Source organism: Urtica dioica, chromosome 5 (genome assembly GCF_054948205.1).
Source record: "Urtica dioica subsp. dioica isolate 48M chromosome 5, U.dioica_male_clone48M_v1_H2, whole genome shotgun sequence".
NCBI lineage: Eukaryota > Viridiplantae > Streptophyta > Magnoliopsida > Rosales > Urticaceae > Urtica > Urtica dioica.
In genome coordinates, this window is record NC_142760.1 from 21043048 (window position 1) to 21064951 (window position 21904).

At 39.7% G+C, this 21904-nt stretch overlaps 1 long non-coding RNA gene and 1 pseudogene across 2 annotated transcripts; one reads left to right on the plus strand and one right to left on the minus strand.

The window, feature by feature from the left end:
• LOC149397602 (uncharacterized) overlaps positions 1–6312 on the plus strand; it is a 47211-nt pseudogene extending 40899 nt beyond the window's left edge.
• A 9952-nt stretch (positions 6313–16264) lies between these two features.
• LOC149397603 (uncharacterized) lies at positions 16265–17541 on the minus strand. 2 transcript variants are annotated; one of them, XR_016296918.1, is made up of 4 exons: positions 17355–17541; positions 17012–17170; positions 16757–16829; positions 16265–16452 (listed from the first exon to the last, which is right to left on the minus strand). It is a non-coding gene; the product is annotated as an uncharacterized LOC149397603 (long non-coding RNA). The 2 variants fall into 2 exon arrangements; XR_016296917.1 differs by lacking the exon at positions 17355–17541 and having other exon boundaries at positions 17012–17218.
• Between the last annotated feature and the right edge of the window lie 4363 nt (positions 17542–21904).

The following is a 21904-nucleotide window of genomic DNA, read 5'->3' on the forward strand; positions in this document are numbered from 1 at the left end:
CTAGTGGGCCTCTCACAAGGTTTAAGGCCAAACAATTCAAAGAGGCTCTAAATGGGCTGATTCAACAAGTTAGCTCATTTGGGCCCAAAGTTGAGGCAAATCTAAAGCAAGAGAGCCTAATTACAATGATTAAGGTTCTACAAGAGTAATCAGAATGCCTAGGTCGTTTTTAGGCATTGGATCCACATTTCTAACAATAAATAAGGCTGTTCACTCTTTTGGGAGTTACTTTTGTAACCACTCAGAATAGTTGGACGAATTTGGGGTGTTTATACCCATTTAGTGTGTTGTTTTGTGTGTTTTTATGTCAAAAACTTTCAGTTTCAATGTTATAAGGGCTGAGAGTTATTTGCATTTAGATTTAAGCTTTTATTACTAGTGTCTTAAATGTTGTTTTTAGAGCTGTTGGAGCAAAACGTTTTTGGCTGATTGTAAAGCCTCTCCAAGGCTATAAATAAGTGTTTAGGAGAATGTAATCAGGGACAATTCCCCTTTGAATGAAATATATGTGAGTTTGTGTCTTTCTTGTTCTTGAAAAGACTTTTTGAACTTATCAAGTTTTCTTGTGGCGTTCAGCAACTTGACTTATCATCTTGATTCTTAAGTGATCATCTTGAGTATCTTGGTGTGGCGTCATATATATTGTAGGCTTGGTTCTTATCTCTCTAGATATTGGGTCAAGTCTCAACATTCTAGTCCTTTGCAGATCTTGGGGTCTTTTTCCAATCATTGTTATTGGGTCTTATCACATTTGTTGGTAAGGATCATATCATTTGGTATCAGAGCTTGGGTTCTAAGGAAAAGTTTGTCTATCATTTATTTTAATTTTCGTTTGAATCATTTCAAGTAAAAAACAAAAAACAAAAAAAAAACACAAAAAAAACACAAAAAAAGCACAAAAAAAGTAGGTTTTCCCCATTTTTTTTTTTCGCACAACTTTCAGTTTTCTTTGTTTTCTTATCATTATAATTTAAAAAAAAAAGGCAAAAAAAAGGAAGAAAAAAAAAAGAAAAAAAAAAGCAAAAAAAAAAAAGCAAAAAAAAAAAAAGCAAAAAAAAGAAAAAGCCAAATGAAGAAAGAATTCAGTCTATCGTTGTAGTATTTTTGTTTGTTTTGTTTTATGGTCTGATTCTAGAATTGGTAATTGAGCATTTTAGTTTACGTAGTGTGGGTTGTTTATCTCATATCTTATCCTTTGCTTTTGAGTCTCGTGATTTGTTGAGTTGTTTCACACATTGAATTGCTACTCGAAACACTTGTTGTTTACTTAGTCTGATTAAGAACAAAAGAAAACACTAGAGTGGAAAAAGGCAAGAGTGTGAGATTATTTGAGGGTAAAAGCCATTTTATTTCTAAACACGAGTGTTGAGCGGATACATTATTGAGAGAAACACGTGAGTGAGTGTTTGTGAGGTCCTCTAACAGATACGTTTTTTTTAATAAAAAAAAATATATATTTTAAATGTCAGGAAACGAATCTGATCGTGGGAGATACGTACAACCACCACTTAATCGAAATCTTCAAATGGAGGCATTCGTGGCGTTGATGACGGAGAAGTTTGAGCAACTAAATGCGAGGATTGATGGAATAGAAGGGACGGCAGCAAATCATGCACCAAATGTTCCCAATAGACGAGCACAAAGAGCTGAAGAAGAGGGTGATGTATCGGAAGGTGTTGAAGACGAGGTTGCTGAAGATGGTGGAGAAGAGCGTCAACATAACCGGGGCAGGTTTGGGCGTGGTAATGGGAATAGAGAAGCTAGGAGGGGAAGGCCTGGAAGGGATGATGATTTGGGGAGTATAAAGGTGACCATACCTTCTTTTCAGGGGAGAAATGAACCTGAAGTCTATTTGGAGTGGGAGCAAAAGATAGAGATGGTGTTCGAGTGTCATAACTACTCGGAGATGAAGAAGGTGAAGCTCGCAGCGATTGAGTTCATTGATTATGCCATAATATGGTGGGATCAGTTGTTGAAAGAAAGGAGGAGAAATAGAGAGCGCACGGTGGAGACATGGGAGGAGATGAAAGCCATCATGAGGCGGCGATTCATTCCAAGTTATTACCATCGGGAGTTGTACAACAAATTGCAGCGTCTAACTCAAGGAATAAAGAGTGTAGATGAGTATTTCAAGGAGATGGAGGTGGCAATGATAAGGGCAAACGTGGTGGAGGACAGAGAAGCAACGATGGCCAGATTCTTGCATGGACTAAATCGTGAGATAGCGGATGTCGTGGAGATGCAACATCACGTGGAGTTGACCGATATGGTGCACCAAGCCGTCAAAGCGGAGCAGCAACTAAAGCGAAGGAACATGGCTAGGAGAGGACCAAGTATGTCGTCAACAAATTCGTGGAGGGCAGCCTCTAGACGAGATGAATTTCAAGCAAACAAGCCTAAATTTGACACTTTGAAAAACGTCGTACAACAACCAGGGGCTACACAAGGTAACAAAGAGGCTAATTCTACTAAAACACGTGATATAAAGTGTTTCAAATGTAGAGGTTCAGGACATATAGCCAGCGAGTGCCCAAACAAGAGGGTTATGGTGATAAACGCACAAGGTCAGCTTGAGTCGGAGGATGAGGAAGATGAAGTAGATGAGGACATGCCACCACTTGAGGATTGCAGCGATGGTGAATACCCAGTCGATGGAGAACTATTAGTGGCGAGGAGAGCTCTTAGTGCACAAGTGAAGAAAGAAGAAAATAATCAGCGTGAGAATTTGTTTCATACTCGATGCTTCGTGAACCGGAAAGTGTGTAGTGTGATTATTGATGGAGGAAGTTGCACGAATGTCGCGAGCAATGAACTTGTCGAGAAATTGGCGCTGCCTACCTTGAAGCATCCACGACCCTACCGTCTTCAATGGCTTAATGATAGTGGAAACATCAAGGTGACAAAACAAGTTCTTGTGGCATTTTCGATTGGCAAGTATGAAGATCAAGTGCTTTGTGATGTGGTACCGATGGAAGCTTGTCACATGCTTTTGGGGAGGCCATGGCAATTTGATAGGAGGGTCTCACATGATGGTTTCACCAATCGATACTCTTTTACTCTTAAAGAGCAACCTGTTACACTTGTACCATTAAGTCCCAATCAAGTTCTTGCTGATCAATTGAAATTACAAAAAAAAAGAGAAAAAGAAAAAGAAAAAGAAAAAGAAAAAGAAAGAGAAAAAGAAAAGGAAAGAGAAAAAGATGAAAAAAAAGGAATTTGAAAAGAAAGAGAGAAACATGAGTGAAAAAGTTAGTCTCATGGCAAAAAAAAGTGAGATCAAGAGGGCATTATTCACCCATCAGCCCCTTATAGTACTCATGTACAAGGAGACCTTTTTATGTACTGATGATCTTGCCGAATCTTTGTCGAGCAACGTTTTCTCTCTTTTGCAGGAATTTGTAGATGTGTTTCCGGAAGAGGTACCTCCTGGTTTACCTCCTATTCGAGGGATCGAACATCAAATCGACTTTGTTCCTGGCTCCACAATCCCAAATCGACCAGCCTATAGAAGTAATCCGGAGGAGACTAAGGAACTTGAGCGGCAAGTCAGCGAGCTAATGGAGAAGGGACATGTGAGAGAAAGCATGAGTCTGTGTGCTGTTCCGGTGATTCTAGTGCCGAAGAAGGATGGGACATGGAGAATGTGTGTTGATTGTCGAGCCATCAACAACATCACGGTAAAGTATCGACATCCTATTCCTCGTTTAGATGATATGCTGGATGAATTGCATGGATCGTGTGTGTTTTCTAAAATTGATCTTAAGAGTGGATATCATCAGATTAGAATGAAAGAAGGAGATGAGTGGAAAACTGCATTTAAGACAAAATATGGATTGTATGAATGGTTAGTTATGCCTTTTGGGTTAACCAATGCCCCGAGTACATTCATGAGACTTATGAACCATGTTTTACGTGCTTTCCTTGGACATTTTGTTGTTGTCTACTTTGATGATATTCTGATTTATAGCAAAAACCTTGAGGATCATGTTGCACATCTAAAATTGGTTTTAGAAGTTTTGAGGAAAGAAAGCTTATTTGGAAATCTTAAGAAATGTACATTTTGCACGGATAAGCTTGTGTTTCTTGGTTTTGTTGTAAGTGCTAAAGGGATTGAAGTTGATGAGGAAAAGGTGAAGGCAATTCACGATTGGCCAACGCCTACTTCGGTAAGTCAGGTAAGAAGTTTTCATGGTTTGGCTAGTTTTTATCGACGATTTGTTCGAGACTTTAGTAGCCTTGCAGCGCCGCTAACCGAAGTCATCAAGAAGAACATCCCATTTAAATGGGGAGCTGAGCAAGAAAAGGCATTCAGACTGATCAAGAAAAAATTAACTAATGCTCTTTTGCTTATTTTGCCTAACTTCACTAAAACGTTTGAAATTGAGTGTCATGCTTCAGGTTTAGGAATTGGTGGAGTTTTGATGCAAGAAGGAAGACCAATTGCGTATTTTAGTGAAAAGTTGAGTGGGGCAGCCCTGAACTATCCTACTTATGATAAGGAATTATATGCATTGGTGAGGACTTTGGAAAATTGGCAGCACTATCTTTGGCCTAAAGAATTTGTGATACATACGGATCATGAGTCGTTGAAGCATTTGAAGGGCCAACACAAATTGAATAGACGACATGCGAAATGGGTGGAGTTCATTGAAACATTTCCATATGTGATCAAATATAAGCAGGGTAAGGAGAATGTTGTGGCAGATGCATTATCTCGCAGGTACGTTCTACTCTCTACTCTAGATTCTAAGTTGCTTGGATTTGAGTACATTAAGGAATTGTATGCTTCTGATTCTGATTTTGGGGCAGCTTTTGAATGTTGTTCTAATGGGGCGAATGGCAAATTTTTTATTCATGATGGTTTTCTATTTCGTGAAAATAAATTATGCATTCCTCATTCCTCATTACGTGAACTACTTGTTAGAGAAGCACATTCTGGTGGTTTGATGGGTCATTTTGGGGTAGCTAAGACATTGGGTGTGTTGCATGAACATTTCTATTGGCCCCATATGAAACGAGATGTTGAAAAGATTTGTGAGCGATGCATAACTTGTAAACAGGCCAAGTCTAAACAACAACCACATGGTTTGTATACACCACTTCCGATTCCTAGTGCACCTTGGGTTGATATTTCAATGGACTTCGTTTTGGGATTACCAAGGACTAAGAGGGGGAGAGATTCTGTTTTTGTGGTCGTTGATCGATTTTCTAAAATGGCACATTTTATTGCATGTCACAAAACTGATAACGCATCAAACATTGCTGACCTGTTTTTCAAAGAGATTGTTAGGTTGCATGGCATGCCTCGCACAATTGTTTCTGATAGAGATGCGAGATTCTTGAGCTATTTTTGGAAAACGTTGTGGGGAAAGCTGGGAACAAAACTATTGTTTTCTACTACTTGTCATCCACAAACCGATGGGCAAACTGAAGTGGTAAATAGATCATTATCCACTTTGTTGCGTTCTATCATTCAAAAGAACCTGAAAGCTTGGGAAGATTGTTTGCCACATGTTGAATTTGCATATAATCGTAGTGTTCACTCTGCAACTAAGTTCTCTCCTTTTGAAATTGTTTATGGTTTTAATCCAATAACACCTTTGGATTTGATTCCTTTACCTATTGGTGAGCAAGTTAACTTGGATGGGAAAAAGAAGGCAGATCTTGTGAAACAAATTCATGAGAAGACAAGGCAAAACATAGAGCGACGGACTGAGCAATACGCAAAGAATGCCAACAAGAGCCGCAAGAAAGTGATTTTTGAGCCAGGGGACTGGGTTTGGTTGCACATGAGAAAGGAGCGATTCCCTGAGCAAAGGCGTTCCAAATTACTTCCAAGGGGTGACGGACCATTCCAGGTTTTGGAGCGCATCAATGACAATGCCTACAAGCTTGACTTACCTGGTGAGTATGGTGTTAGTGCAAGCTTTAATGTTTCTGATCTATCATATTTTGATGTAGGTGATGATTTGAGGACAAATCGCTGTCAAGAGGGGGAGAATGATGCGAATCGAGGAGCTAAAGTGGATGCAAGTGATCAAGGAGTTCAAATGGATACAAGTGGACCTGAGATGACTAAAAGAAAACTTTCAAGTGATCCATTAAGTTTGCCTAGTGGGCCTCTCACAAGGTTTAAGGCCAAACAATTCAAAGAGGCTCTAAATGGGCTGATTCAACAAGTTAGCTCATTTGGGCCCAAAGTTGAGGCAAATCTAAAGCAAGAGAGCCTAATTACAATGATTAAGGTTCTACAAGAGTAATCAGAATGCCTAGGTCGTTTTTAGGCATTGGATCCACATTTCTAACAATAAATAAGGCTGTTCACTCTTTTGGGAGTTACTTTTGTAACCACTCAGAATAGTTGGACGAATTTGGGGTGTTTATACCCATTTAGTGTGTTGTTTTGTGTGTTTTTATGTCAAAAACTTTCAGTTTCAATGTTATAAGGGCTGAGAGTTATTTGCATTTAGATTTAAGCTTTTATTACTAGTGTCTTAAATGTTGTTTTTAGAGCTGTTGGAGCAAAACGTTTTTGGCTGATTGTAAAGCCTCTCCAAGGCTATAAATAAGTGTTTAGGAGAATGTAATCAGGGACAATTCCCCTTTGAATGAAATATATGTGAGTTTGTGTCTTTCTTGTTCTTGAAAAGACTTTTTGAACTTATCAAGTTTTCTTGTGGCGTTCAGCAACTTGACTTATCATCTTGATTCTTAAGTGATCATCTTGAGTATCTTGGTGTGGCGTCATATATATATTGTAGGCTTGGTTCTTATCTCTCTAGATATTGGGTCAAGTCTCAACATTCTAGTCCTTTGCAGATCTTGGGGTCTTTTTCCAATCATTGTTATTGGGTCTTATCACATTTGTTGGTAAGGATCATATCAATAACACCTTTGGATTTTATCAAATCTTAAATAAAACTCATATCCTAAACCAAAGACTAATCATAAACTTGTTTCAACTTTTATAAGCAACATGTCTCTCAAACATCTCTCAATCATCCTTTCCTCGAACAAACTCCAAAACAAAAACTACGAAACATAACCTCGACATAATAGTTACCGTTAACAAGCACAAATGGGTACTCACCACCCCGTGTCCTCCTCTGACAAATGATGATTCAATTCAAGAGGACAAAGACGTCTTAGCGGCCTGGCTTCGATCCGATGAGATTGTGAGGTGCTGAAAGAGCAACATCGTGACATCGAGACTGGTGCCGATATGCTCTATAATCTCCTTGAGATGTTTGAAGGGCAAAGGCGTCAAACAAGGCAACAAGGAGTCCAACAGTTTATGAACTGTCACATGAAGGCTAGGACCCCTGTTGGAGACTTTATGATACTTATCATTAGTTTTCTGAATAAAATGGAAATCCTAGGATCTGAGATTGATGGGAAGAATGTCATAGATATGAACTTAGAAACTCTCCCCGCATCTCTTGATACCTCCAAGATGAACTACTCCATAAACAAGCTAGAGTACACTGTTACTAAGCTTATGAAGGAACTTCACACCGCTGTAGGTCTCACTAAGAGAAAGAGGAATCAAGGAGAGGCACAAGCTACTGAGCAAAAAGCCTCCGCCTCTGGAACTAAGAAGAGAACTCACAAGGCCGATAAAAAGAACTGTCCTGCCTATCTCAAAGGAAATGAACATAGTATTGTACTAGTTACCGAAGCATGCTTAGTAGCTGATAATGTATCAACGTGGATTCTTGACTCCGCTGCTACTAACCATATTTAATGTTCCTTGAATGGTTTCAAGAAAACCAACAGCTTAGAGGAAGGCGAGTTCTGTTTCAAATGGGTTGATGGAAACCTGGTGTCTGCAAAGGCTGTGGGATCCGTGACGCTGTCTTTTGAAGACCACACTTTAAACTTGAATAATGTTTATTTTGTTCCTACCTTTGGGAAGAACTTAATATCCGTTGCTCGTCTTCGTGGGCAAGATTATTGTTTCAAGTTCATTAAGAATGGAATTCGTATTTCGTTTCCTGATAATTCTTTTGTCGTTGATGCATGTATGAAGAATGCTCTTTTCTACATCTATCCTACTCAACCTTCTCTTTTAGACACCGAAATAGATAATGATCTAATTAGGGAGCCAAAGAGGATCAAACTTTCTGAATCCTCAGATCTAACAAAAACAACACAGCTATGGCACTTAAGACTTGGTCATATTAGTCTAGAAAGGATTAAGAGACTTGTGAGGGACTGTCCACTCCAAACCTCTGCAATAGGTTCACTACCTACTTGTGAATCCTGCATAGAAGGAAAAATGACTAAGCGACCTTTCTCCGATAAGGGTCGAAGAGCCACTGAGTTGCTGGAACTAGTACATTCTGATGTATGTGGTCCGCTCAGCCAACAGGCACGTGGAGGATACGAATACTTTGTTACCTTCACGGATGATTACTCGCGATATGGTTTTGTCTATTTGCTCAAACACAAATCCGAGACCTTTAACGTATTTAAGGTCTTTAGGGCTTTAGTGGAAAAGCAAACTGGCAAAGTGATCAAAACCCTTCGATCTGATCGAGGTGGTGAGTATATGTCTTGAGAGTTCGATGACTTTCTTAAAGAAGAAGGTATCGCTTCTCATCTTACCGCACCTGGCACACCTCAACAAAACGGAGTGTCTGAGAGAAGAAACCGAACTCTTATGGAAATGGTTAGATCAATGATGAGTTACTCATCACTCCCGCTTTCCTTTTGGGGATATGCCCTCGAAACAACCACTTATATTCTAAACCAATTCCGTCCAAAACGGTTCCTGGTACTCCTTATGAACGATGGACTGACCGTAAAGTAAATCTGGGTCACATTCGAATTTGGGGTTGCCTTGCACCATGCTAAGGCAAAAGACTAGCAAGTTGGCTAGTAGGTCAGAATTGTGGTTGTTTGTGGGATATCCGAAGGAAACCAAAGGTTTCATCTTCTATAGTCCCGAGGACGATAAAACTTTCATTAGCACGAATGCTCGTTTCCTTGAGGAGGACTTTATGAAGGATGCAAAACCTAGAAGCAAAATTGTGCTTGAAGAAAAGTTGGGTGAGGAAGCTTCTACCTCATCTATAAGAACTGTTCTTACCCCAACTGAAACACAACCTAACTCATCAGAATCTCGTCAAGTAGTACTTCGACGTAGTGGGAGGGCTACTCAAAAGCCTGACAGGTACATGTTCTATGGAGACTCTCTCGTAGCCGTCTCTGACATGGATGATCCTGTTTCCTATAGCCAAGCGATGGCTTGTTCTGAATCAAACCTTTGGCTTGACGCCATGAAAGTTGAAATGCACTCGATGTATATCAACAAAGTCTAGAAACTTGTAGACCTTTCTGAAGGGATTAAACCCGTAGGGTGTAAGTGGATATGCAAGAAGAAAAGGGGTCCCGATGGGAACGTCGAGACGTTCAAAGCACGACTTGTGGCGAAGGGTTATACCCAACAAGAATGGATTGACTATGAAGAAACCTTATCGCCAGTCGCGATGCTTAAATCCATCCGAATACTCTTATCCATAGCTGCAGCTCTCGACTATGAGATCTGGCAAATGGATGTCAAGACAGCCTTCCTGAATGGCAATCTTGACGAGCGCATTTACATGGGTCAACTAGACGGTTTCGTGGAAGAAGGTCAAGAGACCAAGGTTTGTGAGTTTCTTAATTCCATTTATGGATTAAAGCAAGCATCTAGGTCATATAATATTATATTCGATGAAACTATAAAGAGCTTTGGCTTTGAACAGTCAATAGATGAGCCTTGTGTTTACAAGTTAATACACGAAGGAAAAGTTGTGTTTCTGGTACTATATGTCCATGATATACTACTCATTGGTAATGACGTGGGTAAGTTATCTGAGGTTAAGGTCTGGCTAGCAAAGCAATTCGACATGAAGGATCTAGGAGAAGCCGCGTACATTCTGGGGATCCAAATCTTTCGAGATAGGAAAAACCGGACTCTGTCGCTCTCTCAAACATCTTATATTGATAAGGTGATGGATCGCTTCTCGATGCAAGACTCCAAGAAGAGCCAAACACCCTTTAGGCATGGAGTCTCACTCTCTAAGGACCAGTCTCCCAAGACTACACAAGGGATTGAAGACATGAGAAAAATTCCTTACGCCTCTGCCGTAGGAAGCCTCATGTATGCTATGCTTTACACTAGACCTGACATCTGTTTCGCCGTTGGCGTAGTTAGCCGTTTCCAATCCAACCCTGGACCCGAGCACTGGATTGCTGTTAAGCATGTTCTTAAGTATCTTCGAAGAACTAGGAACTTGATGCTTACATACTCAGGTACTGACCTGACTATGACGGGATATTCCGACTCCGATTTTCAAGCGGATAAGGATTCCAGGAAATCCACTTCGGGATCTGTGTTCATCCTTAATGGTGGAGCTGTTGTGTGGATAAGTATTAAGCAATCTTGCATTACTGACTCCACAATGGAAGCGGAATATGTGGCTGCTTGTGAAGCATCCAAAGAGGCTGTATGGCTATAAAAATTCCTTAAGTATTTGGAAGTTGTTCCAAACGTCGACGAGCCCATGACCCTTTATTGTGATAATAGTGGGGCTGTCGCTAACTCAAAGGAACCTCGAAGCCATAAGCGCTCTAAGCATATTGAGAGGAAATACCATTTGATTTGAGAGATCGTGCAGCGCGGAGACGTGGAAGTGAAATAGATCTCTCGCATATCTATTCACCGAGGCCCTAGCGAACATGGTCTTCGACCAACATCGAGAGGGATTAGGCATAAAGGACTACTCACATCTTCTTTGAGTCAAGTGGGAGTTTGTTGTCAATGGTGCCCACAGGAAGAGTAGTAGTGTCTATTTGTGTACATTTGATGTAATATAGTCTCACGAAGACTCTTGCTTGTAATTGCTTATTCATTAATAAAAAGCTGAAACGTTCATTCAATCTTCCTTGTATGAAGCTTTATGATAAAACCTTAGTCTTTTAGTCCATAAACAAACTAAACAACTTACGAAGAGACAAATGTAGATTTGCATGAACAAACTCTTCGTAGTTTGCTTAAAACGATATATTCGCCATCTAAGGGCCAAAGGACTATTGACCCGAGTATGATTGTTAGAAGAATCTATGATGTCTGGGTATGAGGCATTGAGAGTTGGAGACTCTATAGTTCTTCTAGGTATATTCCGAAGGTACTGAATTGACCAGTGCACTTCTAGAGACAAGATAAGAACAAACCATTTAACCTCTTATGTCTCGAAGTCACTACGTATGAATTGCATCGTGCTTACCTTAATCCTGAAATGAGACATGTCATTTCACACCTCAGTATTCTCATTTGAGAAAGTCAGAGTTCGGACTCACTATGTGATTCCAAACAAGGCCTATTGGTGAAGTACTAAGTTGTGAGAATGTCATGAGTAACTTTGTGAAGTTCTTATAGGTATGGAATTCATGTACAAGATAGCTGAAATGCAATGTATATCACCTCATGCTTTGTTCCTTAGAGTGTGAATAAATGAACTGGCCAGTGTCCAAATTGAGTCTTGACTCTTTTTGATGAAACAATGTGACTTGTTAGCTCCTCGTCAATACATTGTTTCTAACTTATTCACAAGCGACAAAGAAGTTGAGGAAATAACAGCTAGAAGGGTAAAATGGTAATTTTGTAAATCCCGACTAGCTGATGATATTCATGAAGGGTAAACACTGATAATATTATGTGGATCCACTCATTACAATTAGGTTGAATTCTTGAGTAGAATATAAATTCATTTGAACCGAGAGATTTTCAGTGTCAACTCTTTAGTGGAGTCAGTTGACATTAAGCTAAACTTGGAAAAGATTTGTGAACTTTTGAGTCCAAGTATTTAGCTCAAGCTTTATTCATTTTGATCCATGAGGTCACTGTCACGAATCACATCGAGTAGGAATAGTTAAACTGGAAGCTAAGTCAAAATAAGAACGAAAATTGTCGAAAGGGTAATTTTGTCTTTTTGGACATGGCATGAAATGAATGTCAATAAATTTTTTGACAATGTCATATGATGACATATTATATCACACGGCCATAACATGTTTATTGGGCCTTGTGAATTAATTTCATTTCATAGAATTTTACTTGAAAATTCTTAATGGGCTTTTCTTGTGTTGTCATGAACAATTAAAGAAAAACCTAGAAAGCCTTTCTAGAAGGCTTTTGGCCGTCCAACCCAAGTGAATGGGAGACCAAATTTCGTGCAGCCTTTAGTGTGAAAGAGAGATTATTTTGTGCATTAATGTATGAAGATACTTGCCAAAAGAAAAAGAGGAAACAAATTTCCTCTAGGAGGAAATGACATGGGCGGCCAAGGAAAGTAAAATAGGAAACATTTGCTTCTAGAAGCCAAGGCTCACACGCCCAAATGAGAAAAGGAAATAAGGAATATTTGCTCATGAATATGTGATATTCTATAGAAGAGGAAACTACCTTATTGAAGGTGAAGCCTCTCCTATAAATAGGAGCCTTATTCTTCTCTTTTCATTCATCCAAGTTTAAGAGATTTGAGAGACTCTCTCTCTAGAACTTGGCCGCCCCTCTCCTCTCTCTCTCTAGTCAAATTTGTTTTATTGTTTTGGCACCTAGGTCCTCATTTGACCTAGAGTTTAGCTCTGCGACTTCAAGACTCGTTTAAAAGTGCCCACTCACTGATTTCTTTTATTTCGAGTGATTTACTGATAGAAACTTTCGTGGTTGCTCGAGTTGCCGAGGAAAGAAAGAGAGACGTGCTGCGAGGGAGACGAGCGTTGCAACTTTCCAAAAGCTTCTCAAAGTTCAAGCTTTAAGAAAGGTTAGTAAACTTCTATGCTCATAATAGTTTATATTTACATGTGCTTGCTCTTTGTCTAGGTTAGTAAAAACTGTTTTACTTGAAAAAGAAAATTTTTAAAATTCCGTCGCTTACCGAAGCGTTAAACTTTTTCTTAAACCCTAGATCAATTCCAACAAACCCTTCTCCTATAAATAGGACCCTCATTCCTCTCATTCTATTCATTCAACATAAGTTAGAGATTGAGACTTTCTCTCTCTAGACCTTGTGGTGGCCGATCCTCTCTCTCTCTCTCTAGTTATTTTCGGTTTTTGTTTTGGCGCCTAGGTCCACATTTAACCTAGTGTTTTAGCTCTTCGACTTTGAGACTTGTTCTCGAGTCGTCGTGTTTAAAAGTGCCCACACACTAATTGCTTTCTTTCTCGAGTGATTTTAGTGATAGAAACTTTCGTGGTTGCTCGAGTTCCCGAGGAAAGAAGAGAGTCGTGCTGCGAGGGGAGACGATCGTTTCAACCTTCCAAAGGCTTCTCAACATTCAAGCTTCTCAAAGGTTAGTAAACATGCATTGCTCGTTTATAATTTTAATTTATATGTACTTGCTCTTTGTCTAGGTTAGTAAAAATGTTTTACTTGTTTTAAAGAAAATTTTTAAATTCCGCCGCTTGCTCGAAGCGTTAAACTTTTTCTTAACCCTAGATCAATATCAACATATGGTATAAAAGCTATGGTCAAAGATATGCATGTACATGTAATTAAGATTATGAGCTTGAAAATCATTGTTTTCTTAGTTTTTTTTTTTTAATTTATCGCTCTTGCCTTTAAAATAAAAATCATATGAGTTTGGGATGTTATTAAAACACATTAGAATCAGTTCTAAATTGTTTTAATTTTTTATAATGAAAAACGTGTTCTTAAAGTTTAAGAAATTTCGGTAAATTTTGTGACTAGTTATCTTGTCTTACTAGTTTCTTTTATTTACTTGATTCGTTTTATGCTTGTTGTTATTTCTTTTATACCATGTTAAGAAAACACAAATAAAAGCTTTAACAACATCCTAAAACGTTCCGTTACACTCGATTCTTGTTTTCGCACTTAAAGTCCGAACTTTAATTATTTCCAGTTTTCTTCGAGCTCTAGAAAACCCGCAGGCCGAGGGAGCGGGGCGCGCGCGCAGGCCACTGGGCTGGCAGGGTTCGCGCGTGCGGGCAGGAGGCCCGACCGAGGGAGCAGGGCACTCGTGGGCCAGCAGGGTGCACTCGCGAGCCGGAGGGCCAGCAGGATGCGCGAGCCGGTGCGCCGGCAGAGGGCGCGGGGTGCGCGCATGGGCTGGAGGCCCGGTTGGCGATCCGGCCGGTGAATTCCGACCCGCGCCGTTTGTTTTTATTTTTCCGGTTTCCCAAAAATGACCGGTAACATTAGCCCCCCAAGTTCATGGTTCGTGAATCACGAGTCGTGGTCGGCCGCCGGGACCGGGCTGGGTCCTAGCCGAGTAGCCGGACCACAAGACCCGGCCTAGGTCCTTGGCGAGAAACCGTGCCGCACACGGCATGCTAGCCGGCGGGCCTGCGCGCGCGCAAGGCCTGGCGCACGGGTCGGGCCTTGTGCACGCGTATGAGGGGAGGGGTAGGAGTAGGTTTCCTACTCCTTCCTCTCCTATAAATATGAGGGCCCCCGCCCCTTTTCTGCACACCTAGCAGGCTCAAAAAGTTAAAAATTCACTTTTGAGTTAAATATTTTTAGGCTTGCCTATTTTTTCCATCCATTTATAGGGAGTGAGTTCTTTTTCCAAGTCGATGGTCTCGAAGTTGACCTTTCCTGCCCTTCTCGGGACTCTGAACGGGCGGTAAATGGTCCCTTTGAGGAACTTGGCAGGATTATGATTTATGTTGAGGAAGATTCTCGCGTGGCCGATCAATGGCTCACCGAATTGGAGACTAATGCCGCGGTGCTGGCCGAGCTAGCGAAGACCGGGTATGGCCAAACAACTAGGCGCGACCCTGAAAGGGAAGAAGAGGTCTTCGTGATGCACGCTCATCGCATTTAGTGATCAACTTGGTTTCCCGCAAGGCGTCTTTTGATGCCCCCTCGCCCAAGCAGCGAGATGAGGTTGCCAAGTCTGTAGGGCTTCCCCGGGCGTCTGACTTAGAGACCTCGGGTGACGAGCCCACAATGGTACCGTCTGAGTGTTTCTTGGATGAATCCATTTCGATGACCCCCTTGGGTCGAACATGGAGGGTCTTAGAGAGGACCTAGAGACTTTCCCTGAGGTGGGGAGAGTAGAGCATACTAGGAAAGTGTTGGAGACGGCCAGAGCGGTCTTTATGTCAGAGCGTACTCAGGAACCCATGCTCTTGAGAAGTCCTTGGAGAGGACCCGTTGGTACGGAGTGGGCGATTCTGTTGCCCCCGAGGGCTTGGACTACAAGGGGGTCGATGCTGCGAGCACGCTTACCACCCGAGTCTTCAGCACGCTTCGGGAGACATAGAACATCCCTTCCTCGGTGGGATTACTTCGACCTGCCCTTGAGGACTAGCCATCCCGCCCGTGGAACGGGTTTGCTGCCGTCACAATAGGAAGTCTTATTTGCGGGTTGCGCCTCTCTTTCCCGCCTATCATTCAGCGTATTCTTGCTCGATTAGGAGTCCACGCTTGCCAGATGAGTCCGGCATTCTATCGCATGCTCGCGATGAGTTTTATGGAGTGACACTGTCAAACCCAGCGTGCCATGACTGTGGACGACTTCCGCAAACCTAGTTGCCGTATTCCCGGTGCCAGGGCAGTCGGGATTTCACATGGCTCGTGCCCGCGGCAACACGAGGCCACTACTACAAATAGTATATTTTAAGTCATCAAAACCATGATTCAAAAAACATTCCGAGTCGTACCAAAAAAGATCTCTAAGTTAGTGACTTAAAAAGTCCATATTTTCTAAGATGTCTAAAAAATGTCTTCAAATCTCTAAGAAAAACAACTTCAAATCTCTAAAAAAATGACTTAAAAAGGGTCCACATAGGCAAAAAAAAAAATTGCTTACGTGTCCGTGTTTTTAAGACATTTGAAAAACATCTCAAAATCTCTAAGATTCACGACTTCAAAAGAGTCAACATAAGTATATATTGCTGATGTGGATAGTTTTGAAGACATTTTTTAAATGACTTGAACAAAATGCTGATGTGGAAATCTTGTTATAAATACATGGATACTTATTTATGATGACGTTTTGTACTTTTTGTGGATAATTTTTTAGACTTTTTATTAGCTGATTCAGCGATATATGGAAGTTAAATTTTTATTAGTTTATTTTTTTGGAATTTTGATTTATTTTTTTTAATGATATTACTTTCTCGCTGCCTAGAGAAAATATTTTATATAAATACGTACATGAAGTAGTAAGTAGTTAAGCGAATACACAAACAAAAAAAAATTCTTTCATACAAATCCAATTCACAATAGCAATTCAAAATATCACCATACCAATCCAAAAATACTACCAATCTAAACTTAACTAGTACAATTTCATTCTAAATGCTAGCTTTATGAGACAACCTATTACATAATTTCAATTTACGATTGAAGTTTTAATTCTTCAAATGCACATTATGCCCACATATGTAGCTTGCCCCTTGTTGATTAAGGAGTCCTGTAGTTTTATTTCATCAAGCTGGACGAACAAAAAAAAGTGTAAGGTAAAGAGATATCAATAATAATAGGCAGGTGACAATTAAGAATGAGCAGTCATGAACAAAAAAAAAAAACAGAACAGCTAACTGTTATAAAACAAACTGGTATACCATAAAGTATCACATGCTCATCCACATTTTCAATATGACTTCAAATACATCAGCTGTTATACTAACCAGGCAGGGAAAGGAAAAAAAAAAAGCAACAGTAGCAGGAAAGTAACCAGATACGAAAGATAAAAAAAATAATAGAAAACCATTGTAAATAAGGTTGGGGAGATTCACCTAGTTTGTCATACTGAGTAGATATACTCGTAAAATTTGCACCTTCACCAATGTGACAAAATAATTAACATGTCTGCACAAATAATTCAATGGAAATTGATTTCAAAGATAAACATCATTCAGGAAAACATTTCAACGTTTTCATAAACTCATCCAATCCAATATATATGCAAAAATAACTATATATACCCAAAAAGCCTTATTACCCTGTGATACAAACATACAAACACTATTTGTGCACAAACAATGGCTCACCTATGTGGACTCACGGCTTGTCGTCTCGAACAATGAAGAGAAACGATATTAGATGTCCGATGGCATCTCACACTCATCGAAAACGGGAATTACTATGGGCTTAAGGAGGAGGGCGGAGGCCAAGAAGTAACGGCGCAGAATCGCAGATGTGTAAGAAAACTGCTTCAAAATACAAAGTTTAGGTCTTTGACTATATTTAATGCATTATTAATATTAACATAAATCAAATATTGGAACTTAAAAGATATGTTTTAAACACATAAAAGAAAGCGATTGAAATTTCAAATTTCAAATTAGCTTACGTGGGTATTTGAAAATAACTTTCAAAACATGTATTGCTTACGTGGATAGTGTAATCGTCCCAAAATTTAAGAAACCGTGGCCAACTTACACGCCCTCACTCCTCTGTGGGTATTACACTGAATTCGAGCGTGCCCTGTGTGTTTTCAACGTCACCACACACTTCTTCGTAGCGTTGCCATCGCCGGCATCGAATCTCAGTTTGTAACCATAGTTTTTCCCATGGAATCTTTTCTCTAGGGAATTGTGGATGATTTCTTTGCTTATTGGATCCAAGAGAATGAGAGAAATGTGACAATCTCGGCTCCCATCAAATACGATGCTGAAAATCAGAACAAATGCTAAAAAATAATTATATATATTGTATATTTTTACGATAACTTGCACTTATAGACTTGATCGATTTGCATGTATGGAACTTATCCCGCTGGAGCAAAACAAAATTACACGTATAATAAAAAAATAAAATCTATTAGCTGGCGGAGAAAAAAAACAATACTTAAGTTTTCCAAATCTGATTTCATAGGTGGAATTTCCCAAGCTCTAATTTCATAGGTGGAATTTACATAGATGCTCTTAAGTCATTTTATGAAGATTATTGAAGACAAGTAAAAAAATAACTCCAAAATATATTTAAAGTCATTTATAAAATGTAATAAAATCAACAATTTCGTTTATCTAGTCATGTAGAAAAAGACTTAAAATATCTTTTAAAGTCAAAGTCTAAACGTCTTAAAAACCAATAAACATTTGAAGTCATTTTAATATTGACTCAAAAATAATTTACGTATATGCTTGTAAGTCTTTATTCTAATGACTTTAATAGTGCGTTGGAGTCGTTTTTTAAACGACTTGTAAAATCAAATGAGAATTTTAACTATTTAAGTCGTGCAATATGAAGAACGTCTTAAATCTCATGTCTCTTAATGTAGTGTGTGTAGTAGTGGGCTGATTGATGAGAGCGACCCACATAGTCGTAGGTCTTGGGTGTGGGTTTCGATGGATGCTTTCGACGAACCACCCCTTCGCTTTGGCCGCATGGCGGACTTTCCGACGGACGAAGGAGCGACGGAGCTCGCATTTGTGAAGACGATATCAGGCATGTCTGAGGCTCGCAAGGCGGGCGAGCGGTTTCGCTCTTCTGAGCTGATGGTGCTGACCGGGTGGTTCCCGTCTTTCACCCTAGGCTCTGAGGAGGCGCTCCGGGCGGACACGCCGCCTAGTCCCGAGGCCAAGCCAGCTGGCCCCGCTTCTCGAGGTACTTTGTTATTTCATATTCGTTGTATTAGTTGAAATCCTAACCTTTGTCGTTCAGCGGGTGCAGCTGCTAGGAGGAGAGCTCGGAGGCTGGCTTCAGCCTCCCAGAACCCTGAAAAGGATGGTGGAGATCCGTTCCAAAGTTGCTGACCGTCGGAGAAGAGAGGATCGCCATGAAGCTACCCGCTCAGTCGAGCAAGATTCTCGTGCCTCGTTGAAGAGAGCCTCTGCCTCGGTGCTTCCCGATGAGAGTATTGAGTCCAAGAGGGTTAACTCCGCAGTTGAGATGGAGGCTAGGGAGTCTCGAGCCGAATTTTTTCGGCATCTCGATGGGTCTCCTTTATCTTGGTTGAAGGGCGCGGTGTCAAAGAGTCACATTGCCTTCTTCCAGGCTAGGGTTACCGACGCTCATAGGATCATTATCTTTCTTTATCTTTCGATATGCATAGGTTCATATTTGACCGTTGTTTTTGTTTGTTGCCATAGGCGTACGCGAGAGCCGTGCTGTAAAGACGAGCTTTTGCGTCACTCGTATTTGGAAATTTGGAAATAATTAACGAGTTTCCGTTGTTACAACTAAATTCTCGAGCGAATTATGATCCAATGGATTAATCGAATTAATTCTAAATATGTTAAAGTTATGAGAAATCTCGGAATAAATAAAGGAATTATCGAGTTTATCTCGACTAATAAATAAAGGAATTATCGAGTTTATCTCGATTAATAAATTAAGAAATAAATTCTCAAAAACGAGAATTACTTCCGAGAAACCTTAAATATATTTTAATTAATAGAGAACGAACGAGAAAATTCTTGGTTCGAATCATATAATTATAATCTGTTCGGTTATGGATTTAATTCAATAACTATATGAAAAGGACGTGGTTGTAACAATTTTTAAGGGACCCATTTGCAAGAAAACAAGGAAAAGAGGTTGAGATAAGGTTGAGATTGCCAAGTCATCAATCAAAGAAGTTGGATCTTTTATAAGTGATGTTTATCACTTTGCTGTTGTCAATGGTGCCCACAAGAAGAGTTGTAGTCTTTATTTTGTACATTTGATGAAATAAAGTCTCATGAAGACTCTTGCTTGTAATTGCCTATCTATTCATTAATAAAGTTGAAACGTTCATTCAATCTTTCTTTGTTTGAAGCTTTATGATAAAACCTTAGTCTTTTAGTCCATAAACAAACTTAACAACTTACGAAGAGACAAATGTAGATTTGCATGAACAAACTCTTCGTAGTTTGCTTAAAACAATATATTCGCAATCTTAGGGTCAAAGGACTATTGACCTCAGTATGATTGTTAGAAGAATCTATGATGTCTGGTTATGAGGCATTGAGAGTTGGGTACTCTATAGTTCTTCTAGGTATCTTCCGAAGGTACTGAATTGACCAGTGCACTTCTAGAGACAATATAAGAACAAACCATTTAACCTCTTATGTCTCGAAGTCACTATGTATGAATTGCATCATGCTTACCTTAATCCTGAAATGAGACATGCCATTTCACACCTTAGTATTCTCATTTGAGAAAGTCAAAGTTCGGACTCACTATGTGATTCCGAACAAGGCCTATTGGTGAAGTACTAAGTTGTGAGTCTGTCATGAGTAACTTTGTGAAGTTCTCATAGATATGGAATTCATGTACAAGATTGCTGAAATGCAATGTATGTCACCTCATGCTTTGTTCCTTGGAGTGTGAATAAATGAACTGGCCAGTGTCCAAATTGAGTCCTGACTCTTTTGGATGAAACAATGTGACTTGTTAGCTCCTCGTCAATACATTGTTTCTAACTTATTCACAAGCGACAAAGGAGTTGAGGAAATAACAGCTAGAAGGGTAAAATGGTAATTTAGTAAATCCCGACTAGCTGATGACATTCATGAAGGGTAAACATAGATAATATTCAGTGGATCCGCTCATTATAATTAGGTGAATTCTTGAGTAGAAAATAAATTCATTTGAACCGAGAGATTTTCAGTGTCAACTCTTTAGTGGAGTCAGTTGGCATTAAGCTAAACTTGGAAAAGGTTTGTGAACTTTTGAGTCCAAGTGTTTAGCTCAAGCTTTGTTCATTTGGGTCTATGAGGTCACTGTCACGAATCACATCGAGTAGGAATAGTTAAACTGAAAGCTAAGTCAAAACAAGAACGAGACAGTTTTACGAAAATTGTCAAAAGGGTATTTTTGTCTTTTTGGGCATAGGACGAAAAAAATGTCAATAAATTTTTTTGACATTGTCATATGATGACAAATGAAATAAATATTACTCAGCCATATTAGTGTAATTGGGCCTTGAGGATTAATTTCATTTCATAGAATTTTACTTGAAAATTCTTAATGGGCTTTTCTTATGTTGTCATGAACAAATGAAGAAACATCTAGAAGCTCCTTCTAGAAGCTCAAATTTCGTCCAACCCAAGGAAAATAAGGCTGAATTTCGTTCATGCCATAGTGGGAAAGAGAGTTTATTTTGTGCATTGATGTATGAAGATACTTGCCAAAAGAAAAAGGGGAAACAAATTTCCTTAAGAAGGAAAGTGCATTTTCGGCCAACTAAGAGGAAATCAAATGAGGAAACAAATCCTAAGCCTTCATGAGGCATGTTGGACGTGCAAGGCAATAGGAAAAGAGGAAACTACCTTTTGAAGGTAATCCTCCTCCTATAAATAGGAGCCTCATTCCTCACATTTCATTCATCCAAGTTTAAGAGATTTGAGAGACTCTCTCTCTAGAACTTTGGCCGAACTCCTCTCTCTCTCTAGTTTATTTTCGATTTTGTTTTGGCACCTAGGTCCTCATTTGACCTAGAGTTTAGCTCTGCGACTTCAAGACTCGTTCTTAAGTCGTAGTGTTTAAAAGTGCCCACTCACTGATTCCTTTTATTTCGAGTGATTTAGTGATAGAAACTATCGTGGTTGCTCGAGGTGCCGAGGAAAGAAAGAGAGACGTGCTGCGAGGAGACGAGCGTTGCAAACTTTCCAAAAGCTTCTACAAAGTTCAAGCTTCAAGAAAGGTTAGTAAACTTCTATACTCATAATAGGTTTTAATTACATGTACTTGCTCTTTGTCTAGGTTAGTAAAAACTGTTTTTACTTGAAATTTTTTTTTTTTTAAATTCCGCCGCTTCCCGAAGCGTTTAATCTTTTTCTTAAACCCTAGATCAATTCCAACATTTTCCGAGTAAGGCAAGACGCAACCAGGAAAGGAAGAGAAGAAAGAAAGAGAAAGAAAGAAAAGAAAAGAGGAAGAAGAGAATCGAGCGGGAGTGAGAGAGAAGCTGACAGAGCGAGAGAGAGGAAGAGAGCGAGAGAGCGAGATGGAGTTGA